This window comes from Lithobates pipiens, unplaced genomic scaffold (genome assembly GCF_037356315.1).
Source record: "Lithobates pipiens isolate NorthernLeopardFrog02 unplaced genomic scaffold, aLitPip1_a1.2 Scaffold_10, whole genome shotgun sequence".
Taxonomy (NCBI): domain Eukaryota; kingdom Metazoa; phylum Chordata; class Amphibia; order Anura; family Ranidae; genus Lithobates; species Lithobates pipiens.
In genome coordinates, this window is record NW_027507686.1 from 88,482,160 (window position 1) to 88,502,812 (window position 20,653).

The following is a 20,653-nucleotide window of genomic DNA, read 5'->3' on the forward strand; positions in this document are numbered from 1 at the left end:
CACATAGACCTTTTTTGTGTGTCTCATCTACCTTGTCGCTCCACCCACATAATGACTTCCTACCACAGGATACCTAGAATACCTTGAAACCCCACCATTTTTATGCATGGCAGGGTTTTTCTATTTGTCCCAGGAACTTTCTATGAAGCTACATTTTTACAAGTCATTGCAAATCTCAAATATTGTGAAGCTATCCAGCATCTGACATATTTCTTCTATAATCTTACATCAGACCCCCAGCATTTCCTATACAAAGTGTTTCCCTCTGCATAGTCTTCCTTCTAATATGCTTACAGTAGCTGTGCCTGTCCTCCCCATACTCGTCAAACATTTATTCTTTCTTGCTTGGCTGTTTGTTCCTTTGACATTTTAAACACATTTCCTCTGAATTCCCACAAATTCTCCACGATGTACCTAGAGATGAAGTTCAGAAGATACCCCCTTCCTGACAAAATGTCGCTCACTAACACCACTTTGTCATTGCAGGAGGTTGTCAGGCAGTTTCTTATCTTTTTTTTTTCTTCCCTATGTTCTCATTTTGCATTCAGATGTGTGTGTGTGTGTGTGTGTGTATGCCCATATGTATATTTGTTGTTTTGCCAGTTTTACACCCTCTGCTGAATTTTCTCCTCACTGTTATCCCATACTCCTTTCCATTACATATTTTTTTCATATTCTGATGGGTGCTCATTCAGCCCCACATGTAATCATTCTTTTATCAGTACTATACTAAAATGACAGAAATTATGTTCACATGTAGCTCAGGGATGCAGCTTTGATTTCAAACATTCCTGCTGGGTACCTTTATTGGCATGCAGTGTTACATACAAAGCTGTCTAACACAGGTTGTCAAATACTTAGATATTAAACAGAATTTAAAAAAACATGTTTTTCTTGTATTCATGGCACATTTAGGGGTTTCCTTTTCTAATACCTGTGCGTTCCTCCTTTCCTCACTGGTGTCCCTCTGTTGTGACAGCTCTGCTGCCCTTCTCACTTTTGATATGTGTAATCTGTGACAAGCAGGACATTTCCTGGGGCAGATAAGCCGAGGGCAGGGCTGTGGAGTTTTTGCCCACTTATTTTTCTCCTGTTCTCTTCACTGCAGTCCTCGCTCTCTTTGTCCCTTAGATAGATCCCAAAAGTGATATAGGACCTTATGTGCAGGACCAATCCTTTCACACAGCCCCATTATCCCTCAAACTGTTTTAGGCCCTGTTGTCACCCCAGACACGAGCCTTTGCAAGATCCACACGGAGATCTGTGTTCTAGACATTTGTCTTCTCTGGTGATTTCATTCCTCTTGCTTCATTTTTCTTAACTCATTAGAGAAGGTTTTAATCCCTTTTCTTTCATGCTTTCTTTTTTCAGATTGTAAAAACATACTTTCCTCATTTAACAAAGATTTATGGCCAGTGGGTCTTGAAGATACGTTTGACGACTGCTAATTTGGTTTAATTATTAATATTGCTGCATTACTTTCCTCCATCTAGTAGCTGGAAAAAATATATAATATCTGGGTGTCGGGCTCTTACCATCAATGGCAGGAAAAAAAGGTCAACAAATTTTAATGACACTTGAAAACCAAGGAAAGGGTTAAATTCCTTCAACCAGTGACTGAAATGTTTCATCTATTTCTGTAGCTACGTATGTAGTTTTGTAGGATTTTAAAAATCTTCTGATAGTTTCCAAAGGACATATAAGAAAAAGCATCACAGCCAGAAATCCAGACTCAAACTCCACATAGATTTGCTGCAGCTGTTATAAAGGTTGGAATTCCGACAGGAAAGTGAGAAATATGAAAGGTTAAGATCCATGCAGAGCAAGAGGAAAACATGGAAACATTTGACAGCCATTGTACGAGACACAGCATTTTCCCTGGGAGATCTCAGAGCTCCCAATGTCTTGCAGATGTCCTAGTCAGTTAAAATAAAAACATGGCATTCAAAAGATGAACAAAATTCAGGTTCATTTTTTTTGCCCTTTAAGCCAAGCTGTAAATAATGTTTCTTCTCCATTGCCTAGTATATCCAAATTTTCATTCTGGTCATCTTAAAGCTTTTGTGGATGGTAGTGTTTACCCCTTCCAGTCCAGGTGAAAGCAGACAATGCAGAATGGATGGAACAGAAGAGCAGAGATGTGAGAAGAACCTGATACAGCGAACAGCCTGAGCTCGGGGGGGGGGTGGAAGGCAGAGTGAGAAAGGGAGGAGAGAATCAGGAGGAGGAGGGGAAAGAAAGTAGCTTTTATCCCAGCCGCACTGCTGTTCCTGCACAGTGTCTTAAGCTGTGAATTATTTTTAACCCTTTAAGAAGAATGGAGATGTTTTTACTTTTGACAGCTAAACTGTGTAATCTTAATACACAGTTAACACTGGCACAAATGTTCATTTTCCTGTTATCTTTCAAAAGAGAGTCAATTTTATGATACAGAAAGAAGTGTGTGTGCAAAAAAATAATAATAATAATTAGTAAATGTTTGCATCAAATAGGATATATATATATATATATATATATATATATATATCCTATTTATGTATGTATATAAAGATATATATATACTATACGCACGCATATACTTCACACAAACACATTAAAAATAAATGCATTTTAGAAATGATATCCCCTTTAATTCGCAGGTCCCAACATTTATATACTATGATTTGGATGATATTTGTGGTTACAGCAAAAGCAGGGGCTTTGCTAGGTGGCAAAAAGACCAGGGGCTACAGCCCGAAGTCCAAGGCCGGAAACGGGGGGAGGGCTGGGGTGGTGTGTTGTGTACGTGACGCAGGCCTTTTTTTTTTTTTTTTGGCTGGGCCATGACCTACCTGACCTACATACACTGTCGGTAGTGACCTACCTACACTGACCGACCTACACTGGCCTGCCTGACCTACATACACTGGCATTTACATACACTGATGGTAGTGGCCTGCCTACACTGACCTGCCTGACCCACATACACTGACATTTACATGCACTGTCTGACCTACCTCAGCTCAGCCATAGTGTGCGGTGTCACAGCAGCCAGCCAGGCAGTCAGTCAGCCCTCAGAGGAGGAGGAGGAGGAGAGGAGAGCGGCCCGCCCGAGCAGGGATGTGGCGCAGTGGCCGCTTTGTAATTCCCGCCTTCTGGAGCCTGCAGTGCCTATGATGGATGTTACACGTCCCGCGGTCCCGGAACTGCACCAGTGGGACGTCCATCATAGGTCTGGCAGGCTCCAGAAGGTGGGACCTGCTATGGCACTCAGCCACAATCAGCCACACTCGGCGGCGCTCAGGATCAGATCTAATCTTATTGATACATAGTCTGGTTGAGAAAAGACACATCCACTTCAACCCACAGAGTGTGGTCATGCTAAATGTTATGCTAAATATTTATTAAAAGTGCTTTTTCTGCCCCGTGTCACAAGAGAAAAACAGCGCTCTAAAATTATAGTGCAAATGTTCACTTTGATTTTTATCATTCTGTTGCATGAAAATCTCAGTTGAGCTATGATTTTATTACCAAGCGTTAACTGTTATGCCCCGTACACACGAGCGGACTTTTCAACATCCAAAGTCCGACGGACTGATTCCGTCAGACTATTCGATCATGTGTGGGCTGCAACGGACTTTTGATTCACCAAAGTCTGACGGACTTTAGAATATGGAACATGCTTCAAATTTTTCCGACGGAACTCCGCCGGACCAGGTCCCTTCGAAAAATTTGCTCGTGTGTATGCTATTCCGACGGACTAAAACCGACGCTAGGGCAGCTATTGGCTACTGGCTATGAACTTCCTTATTCGAATCCAGTCGTACGTCATCACGTTCGAATCCGTCGGAGTTTAGTGTGATTGTGTGTGGCCAAGTCCGCTCAGCCGAAAAGTCCGTCAGAACTCTGTCAGAACTCCGGCAGAACTCTGGCAGAACTCCTTCGGAAGTCTGTCGGACATAAGTCCTCTCGTGTGTACGGGGCTTTAGGCATCATTCACACAATTGTACTTAACTGTACACCATGGGGGGGGGGCATGTTGGCTCACAGGGGGTTGCAATGATGTCCCCTGCATCAGCATGAAGGCAGTCCCATTCATGTCAGTTGGAACACAGCAGCTATACAGACACAACCACTGCTCCCAATTGGACATCTGTGCCACATTGATCTCAGATTGGGAGCAATGGCTGTGTCCATATAGCTGCTGTGTCCAAATTTACATGAATGGGACTGCCTGCATGCACATGTTTGGGAAACACCTTTACATCCCCTGCAGGCAAACTCTGCCCTCAGGTGTATGATTAAAGCCAGACTTGGGCTTTAAATATGCATATGTGATTGAGTCTTCATAGTTGGGGATAAATAATTTGTGATGAGTTGACAACAGCTGTGGTGCACTGAAATCCCAAACGGTGGTGTCAGTCCTGTACAATTCGGTGCTGCTGGACTATAAAACACCTCCTGTTATGGAGATGGGGAGGTGGTATGCAGTGCACATGGTAGAGCTGGGCAATACTGACAACACTACTTGGGATTTCAGTACAGCAGAGGCAGCTCAAACAGGTATTTAGGTGCATACTAGATTCGGGGCAGGATCATCAATCTTTTTTTCTTTACTTACTGTAATTTTAATAAACCAATATATGGGTAAATATGTACAAATTAAAGAAATGTACTAAACATGTTTTTTTATGTGCTTAGCCTTAAAGAATTTTGACAGATTTTTTTTGTGGTTTACTCTATTTAGCCATACTTTCTGATCTGTACAAATGTATCTGCGTTTTTCTTTATTATTAGAGTATTTAGGCCAAGTTCAAACGTAATATATTGCAGCTTACTTGTCCTAAAGTGTGGTGACTGCTTTAGTTTTCTTTTGCTTCAACTAAGGTAATTTTCAGCAAGCACAGGAAATATCTGCTGGTTTTACCAGAAATGCAGTGTCCTTGTCACTTCCTATGTAAACAGGAAGAAGAAAACAAGCTCCTTGTTTTAGCAACTGTTAATTCCATCGGTCCCCATGTAATGTGCTGTAAATGAACAAAGGCAGCTATGTGTGAAATCCAGCTTGGTTGGCAACCATGGTTGTCTGCACAGAGGACCAGTGAGTGTAGCCATCTGTTTGATATTGATAGGATTGCTAGGCAAAAGGCCTGAAATAAGAAAATAAATGCATTCACCTCATCTAAGGAGTGGTAAACTGCAATATTTAAAATGTTTGAGTTTAGATACACTTTACCTTCACTTTTTGTTTTGGTTATTACTCAAGGCTGCTATATGAATTCATTGTATTTCTTGTTAATAAGCAATCAGACTGCATCAGATCAAAAATCTACCCTAAAGAATAAGATTGCCAGCAATGGCTCAGATTGTCCAGGGTTGTCCATAAACATACAGCTATATCCATGGTAATGACAGGTGCGGTAGTATCTGCGTGGTCCGTTCACTGGGTGTGGTACAAGCGTGGCACTGTATATCCTCTACTTTTTCACACAGTACAGTGAGCGCTTGGGACCATCTTACTGGGGGGAATTTCCAAGCTGGTTTATTCCTCCTTACCCTCAAATTTTAGTTCCCTTTAATACGTGTGTTGTTGCCAATGTGTTGAGCTAACATGATAAAATATATTTTATTGCAGAATAAAGCTGGCCATATGTGGATCAAAATCCAACCGGTTCAGCAGGAAACGGACGAATTTCAAATCATGAATGACTGTTCCCGTTCATGAGAAGTTGATCTATCGTTCGGCTTTTCATGAATAGGACTGTTGGAAAATCTCTGCTCAATTAACGTTGCAGCCACTGTGTGGAAGTCGTCTCATTTTTTCATTCGGCTGGCTTAGTAATGTATGGTCAACTTGACACAACACCCTTATTTACACTGTTCCTCTGGCGTGGTGCATTGCTTTGCCATATATTTCAAAAGGCAGCCTAATTCACAGGTGCTGTAGGTTCTAACAGATCTGCTGTGCAGTGTACCACAACACATATATGCATTAAAAATTTGTGCTGTGTTTTTGCAGCACATTGAAATGAACACAGGAGGGATCAATCTGTGTGCTGTAACAAACCACAATGCTTATTTGTGAAGGGGACTTTAACCTTTCCTACTTTACCACATATTGCAGTTGCTCTATATGTACACTTAAATTTCCTGTGGCCTTAGAGTATGGCCATTGGCTTCTGCTGCTGCCAGATAAATCATGACAGGTGGTGGTAGGGTTGAGCCATGCTGTGTGTGTGTCTGAGGACCCACACAGCCCGCCTTAAGATTGAACCTAAACTGGTGCTCCCGTAGCATGCAACTTGCTATTGTTGTGGGAGCCAAGAGCGCTTGCAGGAGACCCCAGAAGTGGAGGTTTGGGCCTGCTTTGTGCAAAACCATTGCGCAGGGCAGGTAAGTGTCACATGTTTGTTAAAGACTAAAAAAATATGCAGTGCTTCCTAAATCTTATTTAGATACCACTCTAATCATATGCATATCACTTATACTGTTTCAAATCCACCAATAATGAATAAATGCATATACTGTATATCATACAGAATATATATATACCACATTGAGTATAGTGAATTCTATATCCCACACTGAATCCCTTTTTATAACAAAACAAACTATATTGGTCAAAAAAATTGTGAATATATATATATATATACACACAGTATCTCTACACTTTACACTTTGCTACAATTTAAAGCAGTGAGTGTACAGCTTATATAACAGTGTAAATTTGCTGTCCCCCAAAATAACTCAACACACAGCCAATAATGTCTAAACCACTGGCAACAAAAGTGAGTACACCCCTAAGTGAAAATGTCCAAATTGGGCCCAAAGTGTCAATATTTTGTGTGGCCACCATTATTTTTCAGCACTGCCTTAACCCTTAAAACCTGTTCACCAGACCTTCACAGGTTGCTACTGGAGTCCACAACATCACGGAGCTGGTGGACGTTGGAGACCTCCACCTTCCGTTTGAGGATGCCCCACAGATGCTCAATAGGGTTTAGGTCTGGAGACATGCTTGGCCAGTCCATCACCTTTACCCTCAGCTTCTTTAGCAAAGCAGTAATCATCTTGGAGTCATTATGTTGGAATACTGCCCTGCGGCCCAGTCTCCAAAAGGAGGGGATCATGCTCTGCTCCAGTATGTAACAGTACATGTTGGCATTCATGGTTCCTTCAGTGAGCTGTAGCTCCCCAGTGCCGGCATCACTCGTGCAGCCCCAGCCAATGACACTCCCGTCACCTTGCTTGACTGTAGGCAAGAGACGCTTGTCTTTGTACTCCTCACCTGGTGGCCGCCACACACACTTGACACCATCTGAACCAAATAAGTTTATCTTGGTTTCATCAGACCACAGGACATGGTTCCAGTAATCCATGTCCTTAGTCTGCTTGTCTTCAGCAAACTGTTTGCGGGCTTTCTTGCTTTCTCTTTTGTTCACTGACGGACACAGCTCCTTTAATTCTTGACCTTAGGGTTATCACGCCATCTTCAGGAGGACAAGGCAGAACATGTAAAAACAGCAAGACTGCACAGCACTGCCCAGGGGGAGGTCCCTCTGGCTATAACCCCTCACCCTGCTTCCTGCAGCTCAGTTTTTTTTCTGCCTAGTGTATAAGGACCTGGCTCCCTGAGGGGACCAGTGGTCCTGGGAATTTTTTCATTTTTTCTGCAATCTGTGATCTACAATCAACAGCCGGGCTGGGTGACAGGCTGGATAATATAGATCCTTGTAGTCTCCCCAGCCTGGCCATCGAGCGTGAGCAGTCCCTAGCTACGCGCTGGGTCGGCCACAACATGCTCCTTCTGCTCCAGGGGCGGCCGGTGAGCTATATGCTCCATGCTCTGGGGCACAAATATGAACGGGCTACTGCTGTCCATGTGCCATGGCCAACAGCTGTCTGTTAGGGTCCGCTTTTTCTTTGCCTTTTTTCCTTCACTGTGAGGTGCTTAGGCTATTTGACATGAGGCTATTTGCTGAGGCCATGGCCATTTTCCTGTAGTCTTATGCAATGTATGTGCTGTCAGCCATTTTCTAGAAGGTTTAACGGCCATTATCAGCAGTGGTGCTACGGCACCTGATTTGGCTGAAATTCTGGTGTGCGGACCAGGCATCTAAAAAGGCACTGGCGGATTTGCCCTTCCAAGGTGAGAGGCTATTTGGAGCTTTGCTGGATGACATCATTAAAAATGCCACGCCGTAGGCAAGGGCCCTCTTTTTACACTCAGAAACTGCTTTTTCCCCCATCCGGGTCAGCTGGTTCCCAGTCCGACAATGCACGAGCGTTCCCAGTCAGACAAGGCACCTGCTGAAGGACAAAAGCGCCCCTGGTTTCACAAGCCAAAAAAGTCTGCGAGCAAAAATGTTACCGCATGAAGGTTTGGCCCCACCCGACTCTCGGGTGGGGGGTCGCCTTCGGGAGTTTGCTGCTCGGTGGACCTTCCTACTGTCCGACCAATGGGTCTGCAAACTGGTTTCATCGGGATACAAGATAGAGTTTCTTTCTTGTCCACCAAACTGATTTTTTCCCTCCAACCTACCTCTGCTTACGGCTCATCAGGAAACCCTGTTCGGGGCAGTACAGGACCTGCTGCTGCGCGCGGTGATAGTACCTGTACCGGCACTGGAAAGGATTCAGGAATTCTACTCCAATCTGTTTGTAGTCCCCAAAAAGGAAGGGGTACATCCAATCCCGGACTTGAAGGCCCTCAACAGCTTTGTGAAAGTGCTAAGGTTCAGGATGGAATCTGTTCACTTCGTGGTCGCTGCACTCCATCAGGGGGACTTCCTGGTGTCCTTGGATATCAAGGACACATACTTACATGTACCCATATGCCTCAAGCATCATAGGTTTCTTCAATTTGTAGTCGGGGAAGAACACTACCAGTTTGTGGCTCTCCCTTTTGGCCTGGCGTCAGCACTCCTCTTTACCAAAGTGTTATCTCCAATTCTGATGCTGTTAAGGCAATGTGGGATCGCTATTGTGGGTTACCTAGACCTCCTTCTGAGAGCAGCTTCCGCTTCAGCATTAAGGGAGGATGTAGCGATCACCATACAGACTCTCTGGGAGTTTGGTTGGGGGCTGAACCTAAAGAAGTTGGTGTTAGTGCCGACTCAATGCCTGAAGTACCTGGGCTTACTTTTGGACTCCTCGGAAGCAAGAATTTTTCTCCCTTCAGACAAGCTACATACTCTTCAAGCAGTAGTGAAGTTGTTGGTGAAAGGTGGTCGTCGCTGAGCTTCCGCACGCGAGTTCTGGGCCTCATGGTAGCCACTTTCGAAACTGTACCATGCGATCAATTTCACACTTGAGTCCTGCAAAAGGATATTTTAATAAAATGGAACAAATCTCTGTTATCCCTGGATTGTCAAATTCGGGTGAGCCAGCTAGTCAGGGATTCCCTTCTCTGGTGGCTGAGGTCTGGGAGATCGTCCCTTCCTCTTCATTGGACAGTGATCACAACGGATGCCAGCCTGACCGGTTGAGGGGGGAGTTTTGGGCATACAGTCAGTCCAGGGCCTCTAGTCGCAGGAAGAATTCCAACTGCCGATCAATGTGCTCAAGCTTCGGGCAATCAGGCGGTGCCTCTCCACATGGTCAAGGAGGCTACAGGGGCATCCGGTCAGGATCCAGTCGGACAATGCCACGGTGGTGGCATATGTCAACCATCAAGGAGGAAAAAGGAGTTTGGCTGCAGCACGGGAGGTCGCTCACATCCTCCAGTGGGAAGAGCGGCACGTGCCGGCCCTGTTGGTTATATACATTCCAGGCGTAGAAAATTGGCAGGCGGACTACCTAAGTCGTCAGATGCTGGACCCAGGGGAATGGTCATTGCATTTGGATATATTCCGGCTCCTTTGCCTAAAGTGGGGCACACCAGATGTGCCTCTTGTCTCAATCGGAAGGTGCAGAGGTTTGTGTCCAGGACAAGCGACCCCTGGGCAGACGCATTGGTGGCTCCATGGGGGCATTATCAGCTGAGCTGCGCAAAGTGGAGGCCGAGGGGATTCCAGTGATTCTGATTGCCCCAGATTGGTCTCTACGTCCTTGGTACGCCAACCTAGTACAACTGGTGGTGGATGTTCCTTGGTGGCTGCCGATGTGAGAGGACCTTCTATCGTGAGGTCCGATACTTCATCCTGCTTTACCGTCGCTGGTTTTAAAGGCATGGCTGTTGAAAAACATGTACTAAGGGACCGAGGTCTGTCAGACTTGGTAATTTCCACTATATTGAGGGCACGGAAGTCGTCTTCTTGAAAGATTTTCCGTTGTACGTGGAAGGCTTACATCTCCATATGCGAGGAGATGGGGTGGCGTCCGTACACATATTCAGTTTCCAGGATCCTGCTCTTTTTGCAGCGAGGAGTGGATTAGAAAGTTGTCTTAAGCACCATCAAGGGGCAGATATCAGCCTTGGCTGTCTTTTTCCAACGTCCCTTGGCAACTCACTCATTGGTGAGTACTTTTGTGCAAGGTGTTCGATGCATAAGCCCTCCGTTCGACCACCACTACCTCCGTGGGATCTGAATCTGGTGCTATCGGCACTTCATAAACCGCTGTTTGAAAACATTAGGGAGAGTCCCTTGTTAACTCTTTCTCAGAAAGTAGTCTTTCTAGTGGCTATTACCTCTGCCAGGAGGGTTTCTGAGTTGGCGGCCTTGTCATGCACGTCTCCCTACCTGGTCATCCACAAGGATAAGGCGGTGCTGCGTCCACAGCCCTCTTTCCTTCCAAAGGTGGTTTCAGCATTTCATCTAAATGAGGACATTGTGTTACCATCCCTATGTCCTAAGCTGACACACCCAAAAGAAGTTGCCTTACATTCCCTGGATGTGGTCTGGGCTCTACGGATGTATCTGTTTGCTACAGCTCCCTTCCTGAAGTCAGACTCTGTTTGTCTCGTGGCTGGTCCGAAAAAAGGTCTGGTGGTCTTGTCGACCACCATTTCTCGGTGGATCAGACAGATTGTGATTCAGGCCTATGCCTTAAAGGGTGGGTTTCCCCTTTTCCTGTCACGGCTCAATCCACCTGGGCAATTGGAACCTCCTGGGCTTTCCGACATCAAGCGTCTGTCTCCCAGGTGTGTAAGGTGGCGAATTGGTCGTCCGTTTACGCTTTCACTAAATTCTACAAAATTTACGTAAGCGTATCTTCGAATACTTGCTTTGGCCGCAAGGTTTTACAGGCGGCTGCTTAAGGTTGCAATTTACACTTTCAGTCACAAGTTTTGTTGTGAATGCATCTTTTGATGCATAAGTTGGCTGCAGGTTTTGATGGCAGCCGTTTAAGATGGCAACTCCTCTGTTGAGGTGTTCCTTTTGTTGTGGGTGAAGTTATGTTTTGCTGTTTCCACCCCTCATTTTTTGACACTGCTTGGGGACGTCCCTAAGGTCAAGAATTAAAGGAGCTGTGTCTATCAATGAACGAAGGAGAAAATTGGATTTTTGTACTCACCGTAAAATCCTTTTCTCTGAAGTTCATTGATGGACATAGCACCCACCCTTTCTATTTACGTTTGTACTGCTTTTTGACTAACTGAGCTGCAAGAAGCAGGGTGAGGGGTTATAGCCAGAGGGACTGCCCCCTGGGCGGAGCTGTGCAGTCTTGCTGTTTTTACATGTTCTGCCTAGTCCTCTCCTGAAGGTGGCGTAATAACCCTAAGGTCAAGAATTAAAGGAGCTGTGTCCACCAATGAACTTCAGAGAAAAGGATTTTACGTTGGGTACAAAAATCAAATTTTTTCATCCTTTTGACCTGTGTGCACTTCCCTACATACTACTGACCCCTGTAAACTTCTATACATACTACTGACCTCTGTACACTGTACAAAGTTACAGGAAGGAGTGATGAGAACAACATTGTTTCCCTCTATCTTTCACTGTACTCAACAGCCCTCTTTAATTGATCCCTGGATTAACGACCATTTCTACCCATCAGTCATAGAAAGGTAGGCTTTCAACACACACACTCTAATGACCCCCCTGCACTGCACCTTCCTGACCCCCTCTGCATCATGTCTTCCTGACCCCACTGCACCCTTCTGAACCCTCCCCTGCATCACACCCTCCTGACCCCCCTGAGCCCTGTCTTCCTGACCCCCCCTGCACCATACCTTCCTGATCCCCCGTACTGCACCTTCCTGACCCCCTGCACTGCACCCTCCTGGCCTTCTTGACCCTCTACTATGCCTTCCTGATCCCCCTGCCCCACACCCTGATGAGCTCCCTGCACCATACTGTCCTGAGCCCCCTGCACCATGTCTTCCTGACCTTCCTCGCACCATGTCTTCCTGACCTTCCTTGAACTGCACCCGCCTGACCCCACTGCACCGTGTATTCCTGACACCCCTGCATCACATCCCCCTGTGCCATGTCTTCCTGACTCCCCTTGCACCACACCCTCCTGACCCCCCTGCACCACACCCTCCTGACCCCCCTGCACCACACCCTCCTGACACCCCCCCCCCCCCGCACCACACCCTCCTGAGCCCCCTCCCCACACCACACCCTCCCGACCCCCCCGTACCACACCCTCCCGACCCCCCCGCACCACACCCTCCTGACCCCCCAGCACCACACCCTCCTGTCCCCCCCGCACCACACCCTCCTGTCCCCCCTGCACCACATTGTCCTGACCCCCTGCACCATGTCTTCTTGACCCCCCTGCACGGTGTCTTCTTGCCCCCCCTGCACTGCACCCTCCTAAACCCCCGTGCAATGTCTTCCTGACCACCTGCACCTTCCTGGCCCCCCTGCACCATACCCTCCTGACCCCCCGGCATGGCACCTTCCTGACCCCCCTGTACCACGTCTTCCTGACCCCTCCTGCACTGCATCCTCCTAACCCCTGCAAAACCCCCGCGCCATGTCTTCCTGACCCCGGCACAATTCTCTCCTGACCCCCCTGCACCATTCTCTCCTGGCCCCCCTGCACCATACCCTCCTGACTTCCCTGCACTGCACCTTCCTGGACCCCCTGCACCATGCCCTCCTGGACCCCCTGCACCACACCCTCCTGGCCCCTCTGCACCACACCCTCCTGGCCTTTTTGGCACTCCTGACCCACCTGCACCACACCATCCTAACCTCCCCTGCACCGCACCCTCCTAACCTCCCCTGCACTGCCCCCCTCCTAACCTCCCCTGCACCATATTTTCCTGATCCCCCCTGCACCATATCGTCCTGACCCCCCTGCACCATATCGTCCTGACCCCCCCTGCACCATATCGTCCTGACCCCCCCTGCACCATATCGTCCTGACCCCCCCTGCACCATATCGTCCTGACCCCCCCTGCACCATATCGTCCTGACCCCCCATGCACCATATCGTCCTGACCCCCCATGCACCATATCGTCCTGACCCCCCATGCACCATATCGTCCTGACCCCCCTGCACCATATCGTCCTGACCCCCCATGCACCATATTGTCCTGACCCCCCATGCACCATATCGTCCTGACCCCCCATGCACCATATCGTCCTGACCCCCCTGCACCATATCGTCCTGACCCCCCTGCACCATATTGTCCTGACCCCCCTGCAAGATATTGTCCTGACCCCCCTTCACCATATTGTCCTGACCCCCCTGCACCTTACTGCCTTGACCCCCCTGCACCATATCTTCCTGAACTCCCCTGTGCCACACCCACCTTAACCCTGCACCCCACCGACCTGAACCTCTACACCACACTCTCCTGACCCCCCCCCCCCTGCACCATGCCTTTGCACCCTGTCTTCCTGACGCCCCCCCCTCCCCGCACTGCACCCTTTTGATCCCCCTGCACTGCACCCTTTTGATCCCCCTGCACTGCACCCTTTTGATCCCCCTGCACTGCACCCTTTTGATCCCCCCTGCACTGCACCCTTTTGATCCCCCCTGCACTGCACCCTTTTGATCCCCCCTGCACTGCACCCTTTTGATCCCCCCTGCACTGCACCCTTTTGATCCCCCTGCACTGCACCCTTTTGATCCCCCTGCACTGCACCCTTTTGATCCCCCTGCACTGCACCCTTTTGATCCCCCTGCACTGCACCCTTTTGATCCCCCTGCACTGCACCCTTTTGATCCCCCTGCACTGCACCCTTTTGATCCCCCTGCACTGCACCCTTTTGATCCCCCTGCACTGCACCCTTTTGATCCCCCTGCACTGCACCCTTTTGATCCCCCTGCACTGCACCCTTCTGATCCCCCTGCACTGCACCCTTCTGATCCCCCTGCACTGCACCCTTCTGATCCCCCTGCACTGCACCCTTCTGATCCCCCTGCACTGCACCCTTTTCACCCCCCTGCACTGCACACTTCTGACTCCCCCTGCACTGCACACTTCTGACTCCCCCTGCACTGCACCCTCCTGACCCCCCCTGCACCATATCTTCCCTACCCCCCTTCACCGCACCCTCCTGACTCCCCTGCACCATGTCTTCCTGGCCTCCCTGCACCACACCCTCCTAAACCCCCGTGCAATGTCTTCCTGACCACCTGCACCTTCCTGGCCCCCCTGCACCATACCCTCCTGACCCCCCGGCATGGCACCTTCCTGACCCCCTGTACCACGTCTTCCTGACCCCTCCTGCACTGCACCCTCCTAACCCCTGCAAAACCCCCGCGCCATGTCTTCCTGACCCCCTGCACCATTCTCTCCTGACCCCCTGCACCATTCTCTCCTGACCCCCCTGCACCATTCTCTCCTGGCCCCCCTGCACCATACCCTCCTGACTCCCCTGCACTGCACCTTCCTGAACCCCCTGCACCATGCCCTCCTGGACCCCCTGCACCACACCCTCCTGGCCCCTCTGCACCACACCCTCCTAGCCTTTTTGGCACTCCTGACCCACCTGCACCGCACCCTCCTAACCTCCCCTGCACCGCACCCTCCTAACCTCCCCTGCACTGCCCCCCTCCTAACCTCCCCTGCACCATATTGTCCTGACCCCCCCTGCACCATATTGTCCTGACCCCCCCTGCACCATATTGTCCTGACCCCCCCTGCACCATATCGTCCTGACCCCCCCTGCACCATATCGTCCTGACCCCCCCTGCACCATATCGTCCTGACCCCCCCTGCACCATATCGTCCTGACCCCCCCTGCACCATATCGTCCTGACCCCCCCTGCACCATATCGTCCTGACCCCCCCTGCACCATATCGTCCTGACCCCCCCTGCACCATATCGTCCTGACCCCCCCTGCACCATATCGTCCTGACCCCCCCTGCACCATATCGTCCTGACCCCCCATGCACCATATCGTCCTGACCCCCCATGCACCATATCGTCCTGACCCCCCATGCACCATATCGTCCTGACCCCCCATGCACCATATCGTCCTGACCCCCCATGCACCATATCGTCCTGACCCCCCATGCACCATATCGTCCTGACCCCCCATGCACCATATCGTCCTGACCCCCCTGCACCATATTGTCCTGACCCCCCCTGCACCATATTATCCTGACCCCCCTGCACCATATTATCCTGACCCCCCTGCACCATATTTTCCTGACCCCCCTGCAAGATATTGTCCTGTGCCCCCTTCACCATTTTGTCCTTACCCCCCTGCACCTTACTGTCTTGACCCCCCTGCACCATATCTTCCTGAACTCCCCTGTGCCACACCCACCTTAACCCTGCACCCCACCGACCTGAACCTCTACACCACACTCTCCTGACCCCCCCCCCTGCACCATGCCTTTGCACCCTGTCTTCCTGACCCCCCTGCACCATGTCTTCCTGACACCCCCCCCCCCCCCCCCCGCACTGCACCCTTTTGATCCCCCTGCACTGCACCCTTTTGATCCCCCTGCACTGCACCCTTTTGATCCCCCTGCACTGCACCCTTTTGATCCCCCTGCACTGCACCCTTTTGATCCCCCTGTACTGCACCCTTTTGATCCCCCTGTACTGCACCCTTTTGATCCCCCTGTACTGCACCCTTCTGATCCCCCTGTACTGCACCCTTCTGATCCCCCTGTACTGCACCCTTCTGATCCCCCTGTACTGCACCCTTCTGATCCCCCTGTACTGCACCCTTCTGATCCCCCTGCACTGCACCCTTCTGATCCCCCTGCACTGCACCCTTCTGATCCCCCTGCACTGCACCCTTTTCACCCCCCCTGCACTGCACACTTCTGACTCCCCCTGCACTGCACCCTCCTGACCCCCCTGCACCATATCTTCCCTACCCCCCTTCACTGCACCCTCCTGACTCCCCTGCATCATGTCTTCCTGGCCTCCCTGCACCACACCCTCCTGACCTCCCTTGCACCATACCGTCCTGAGGCCCCTGTGCCATGTCTTCCTGACCACCCCTGTACCGTCCGCTCCTGACCCTCCTGTACCATGCCTTCCTGACCCCCTTGTCTTTTGCACCTTTGTTTTACTGAACCATATACACTACTTTTCATACGGCTGGCCTCTGTACACTGCCCTACATACTGCTGACCTCTGCACACTGCTCTACATACTACTGACCTCTGTACACTGTCCTACATACTACTTACACTGGTCAGAAATAAGAGCAGACAGCCAGGCCTGAAACTAGTTGAGCAAATCAGCCTGTGTTGCTAGATGTTCTGCTTTTATGATGAATTCCAGCATCAAACGTGTAGGGGTAAACAATTAATCCCCAGACATGAAAATTTTTGAGTGAAAGTAAATACAGAGTTTCTTATTAAAGAAACATTTTAAGGTAGACTGAGTTTATATTTTTACAGTAGCATTAGTTTTATTAGATCTTACTGAGTTTTCTTTATGTCCTCTTTATTTTTAATTAGGGGTTGCTAGTTAATTTCGTTTTTTGTTATTTTTCTTAAGTGCCGCACCCGGCGCTGATCTTTGATCACTTCTATGTTGTCTAGGTAGATCTCCACCTCTCAAAGGTTGCCTACGTCAGCAGTAGATGAACCTGGTAAAATGGCTGAAGGTCTTCTCTGCAAAGTCTTTGTTGTTATGAAGGACGCAAACACAAAGCGGCTGATACATTCAAGTTTGTGTAAGGAGCTTTGGGGCAAAACTGGAGCAGTTCCCTGCAGCAACTATATTCTTTGTCCTGGTTTAAAGCAATAATAAACCCAAAAGCTAACATTTATTTTATTGCAGCTTACCAATTCGTAGATGTGATGGCTACATTAGTTTTCATTTTTAGGCTTTCTTTCTTCTATTTTTATCTGGTGATCCAGCCAAGTCAAGGGTGAGACAAACCATTTACCACTGGCAGGGGGCATACAGATTTTGTTTATTTAATGGAAAACCTTTATCCCTAAAGGAAAAAACTGTTTGCTGTAACTGCTTATAAAGTGTTAGCTAGAGTTTGGCTTAAATGGGTTAGTGTATTTACATCTGCTAGTCCATCTGACACTCCCCCCGACTGACAATGCTGTTATGCAAATATATCCTTTGTGTTCTTTCATCCAAAGTGAGGACATTCTAATACAGGATATTCACCCACACACCCTCTGGACGAGATATTATAAGGCTTTTCCAAGCCACTTCATTGTGTCTTGTCATTTGTTTTAAAAAGAGTATTTTTTTTTTCCACCCATCATACTTGGGGGGGATGCAGCATCGGTTCGATTCTACTTCTGTCCCCCGGCGCCTCTACACTGAGAACCGAGCGATCGAGCACTGCCGATGGCTCGGTTCTCACAGCTCCCCGAGCAGAGAGCTGCACACTGTCAATCAGCAGCTCTCCGCTCTGCCCCCCCCCCCCCACGCTCACTGGAACACTGAGCTGTGGAGTGCCGGGGAACAGCCGTCTCAGGCTCTCAGCAGCTCACTGGGAGGCTGAGATGGGTCTCAGTCCAGGCCTCAATGACACAGTGCCTGGACTGATATCGGTGACATCAGCAGAGAGCAGACTTCAGTCCGCTCTCTGCTGAAAATGGGTCACAGGAGTACAAAACCAATTTCACTCTTGTGACCAGTAGGAGAAGCCCAGCCAAACAAGCTTAGGCTGGACTTCTTCTTTAAGGTACTAGTGCAAATATTTTAATTTGAAATGCATTACATGGTTAGGGTGGTGTTTTAGGGACTATAACCGCTTTGATTCAGAAAAACTCTTGCATGCTGGGCCCGTTCATGCCTGCATGTGTGGGTTACCTTGCATGTTGCATGCGCATGCACCAGTGTAAATCTAGCACTAAAGTATAATAAGCATTTTTAAATTAACAGAATAATTTAGTCTAGAATGTTTTATGTAGTTACATAGTTGGTGAGGTTGAATGAAGGCACCAGTCCATCCTCTTCAACCTGTGTGGGTGTGTGCATGTCAATACCAATTCCCATATCCCTTGCATATTGCTTTTGTTAAGATGCTCATCTAAGAGTTTTTTTTAACTATCGACACTTCCTACTGACACCACTGATTGTGGAAGGGAGTTACATTTCCTTACCACTCTGACAGTAAGGATTTGTTTCCACTAGTTCGACTTGTCATGCAACTTTGGACACATAAAGTTGCATGCCAAGTCACAGCCCATTGATTTCAATCACACCCGTTCCCATCAATGCGACTTTAAAAATCAGCAACATAGAAAAGGTTCCTGCACTACTTTGATCCAGAGAGTGTAAAGTTGGATCAAAGCTGCACTCAAAAATTGCATCCTAAATTGCGCGCAACTTTGGTGTTGGAATAGTGGAAATAACTTGCTACACAGCTAAACCATTTCAGCCCCGGACCATTAGGCTGGTCAAAGACCAGAGGACTTTTTACAATTTGGCAATGCACTGCTTTAACTGGTAATTGCACGGTCATGCAATGTTGTACCCAAACTAAATTTGCATCCTTTTTTTCCCACAAATAGAGCTTTCTTCTGTCCTGGCTTTATATGCGCAAAATTTAGAAGCTTATGTCACACATCACTCATTCTTCTAACCGCTTGAAGACAAAGCCCTTTCTGACACTTTTTGTTTACATGAAAATATATTTTTTTCTGCAAGAAAATTACTTTGAATCCCCAAACATTATATATTTTTTTTAAAGCAAAGGCTCTACAGATTAAAATGGTGAATGTTTCATTTTTTTCCCACACAGTATTTGCACAGTGATTTTTCAAACGCATTTTTTTTTAAAAAAAAACACACTTTTTTAAATTTTAATGCACTAAAACACACTATATTGCCCAAATGTTTGATGAAATAAAAATGATGATCTTAGGCCAAGTACATGGATGCCAAACACAACATGCTTTAAAATTGTGGACAACCGTGCATCTGTGACAAACTACATACATTTTTAAAAGCCTTTACAGGTTACCACTTTAGTTTTACAGAGGAATTCTGCTGCTAAAATTACTGCCCTCGATCTGACCTTCATGGTGATACCTCACATGTATGGTGCAATTGGTGTTTACATATGACGCCAGACCGATGCTTGCATTCGCCTTTGAGTGAGAGCAGGGGGGGGGGGGGGGGCAAGGGTGTTTTTTTGTTGTTGTTTTTTTATTTATTTTTATCTTATATTTAAACAGTTCCTTTCATTTATTTTTATTTTTTTATTATCTCAGGGAATGCAAATATCCCCAATGATAGCAATAGGTAGTGACAGGTACTCTTTTTTTGAAAAAATTGGGGTCTATTAGACTCTAGATCTGACAACACCAAGATCGGTGTGATAAAATGCTTTCCCAATTTCCCAATGGCGCTGTTTACATCCGGCGAAATCTAAGTCATGAAATGTTTGTAGCTTCTGGTTTCTTAGGCCATAGAGATGATTGGAGCTTTTCTGGTCTCTGATCAGCTCTATGGTCAGCTGGCGGAACCACCGGCTGCATTCTCAGGTTCCCTGTTGGGATAGGAGAGCCAGAGAAAACCATGGAAGATGGGGGGGGGGACATTACCTCCCACTGCTTGTAAAAGTAGTCTAGAGGATAATTAGCCGCTAGGATTGCTTTTACATGAAAGCTGACCGTTGGCTGAAAAGAATGATACGCAGATGATACCTAAACCCACAGGCATCATTCTGGTATAACCACTCAAAGTCCAGCAACATACCAGTACATTGCTGCTCCTTGTTGGGTGTATATTGTAATCTTTTTTTTCATGCAGCCTGTGGGCTGAATGAAAAAAAGAGATTGCTCGGTGGGTATGCCCACCATTAGAATACCTCCCTTCATCCACCCACTTCTAATGATGGGCATGCATGCACCATTTATATATGCTGAAGAATGGGGGCATCTGCCCCAAAAGGTAGAAGCAAATCTCTCCTCCTCCTCCTCTGCTGCCCCCATGCTTTGGCATATATGCTTTTTTTTTAACTGTGGTGGGGAAATCACCTCCTACAGCGCTGGAGTCACGGCTTTATGTATCGTGGGAGCAAACGCCATTGCTGTCAAGATAAATATGCGCTGCAAATGATGATTAACAAAAAAAACAATGTAACATTACAGTATAACAGTAAGAGTTACCATACCTGCAAAACAAATACAAAAAAAATTGTAAAATATAAAACATTTTTTAACAAAATCTGTGCCTAAAATATATATATGCCGAAGCATAGGGCATCCTCCTGCAAAAGTTAGGAGCAAATCGCTCCTCCACCCCTGCTGCCCCCATGCTTCGGTATATATGCTCTTTTTTTTAACTGTGGTGGTGAAATCACCTCCTACAGCGCTGGAGAGACGGCTTTATCTATCGTGGGAGCAAACGCTGTTGCTGTCAAGATAAATAAATCCGTG

General features: G+C 47.8%; 2 protein-coding genes across 3 annotated transcripts in view; one reads left to right on the forward strand and one right to left on the reverse strand.

Moving 5' to 3' along the window:
• The window catches only part of LRFN4 (leucine rich repeat and fibronectin type III domain containing 4), a 30,109-nt gene extending 27,938 nt beyond the window's left edge, over nt 1-2,171 (reverse strand). The window contains exon 1 of one of the 2 annotated variants that reach the window (XM_077456718.1): nt 1,536-2,171. The gene's annotated coding sequence lies outside the window, so the exon portion shown is untranslated. Of the gene's footprint in view, nt 1-934 lie in introns of both variants that reach the window. The other variant, XM_077456710.1, reaches the window with a different exon arrangement.
• PC (pyruvate carboxylase) overlaps nt 1-20,653 on the forward strand; it is a 939,549-nt gene that overhangs the window by 804,217 nt on the left and 114,679 nt on the right. The gene's annotated exons all lie outside the window — the stretch shown is intronic.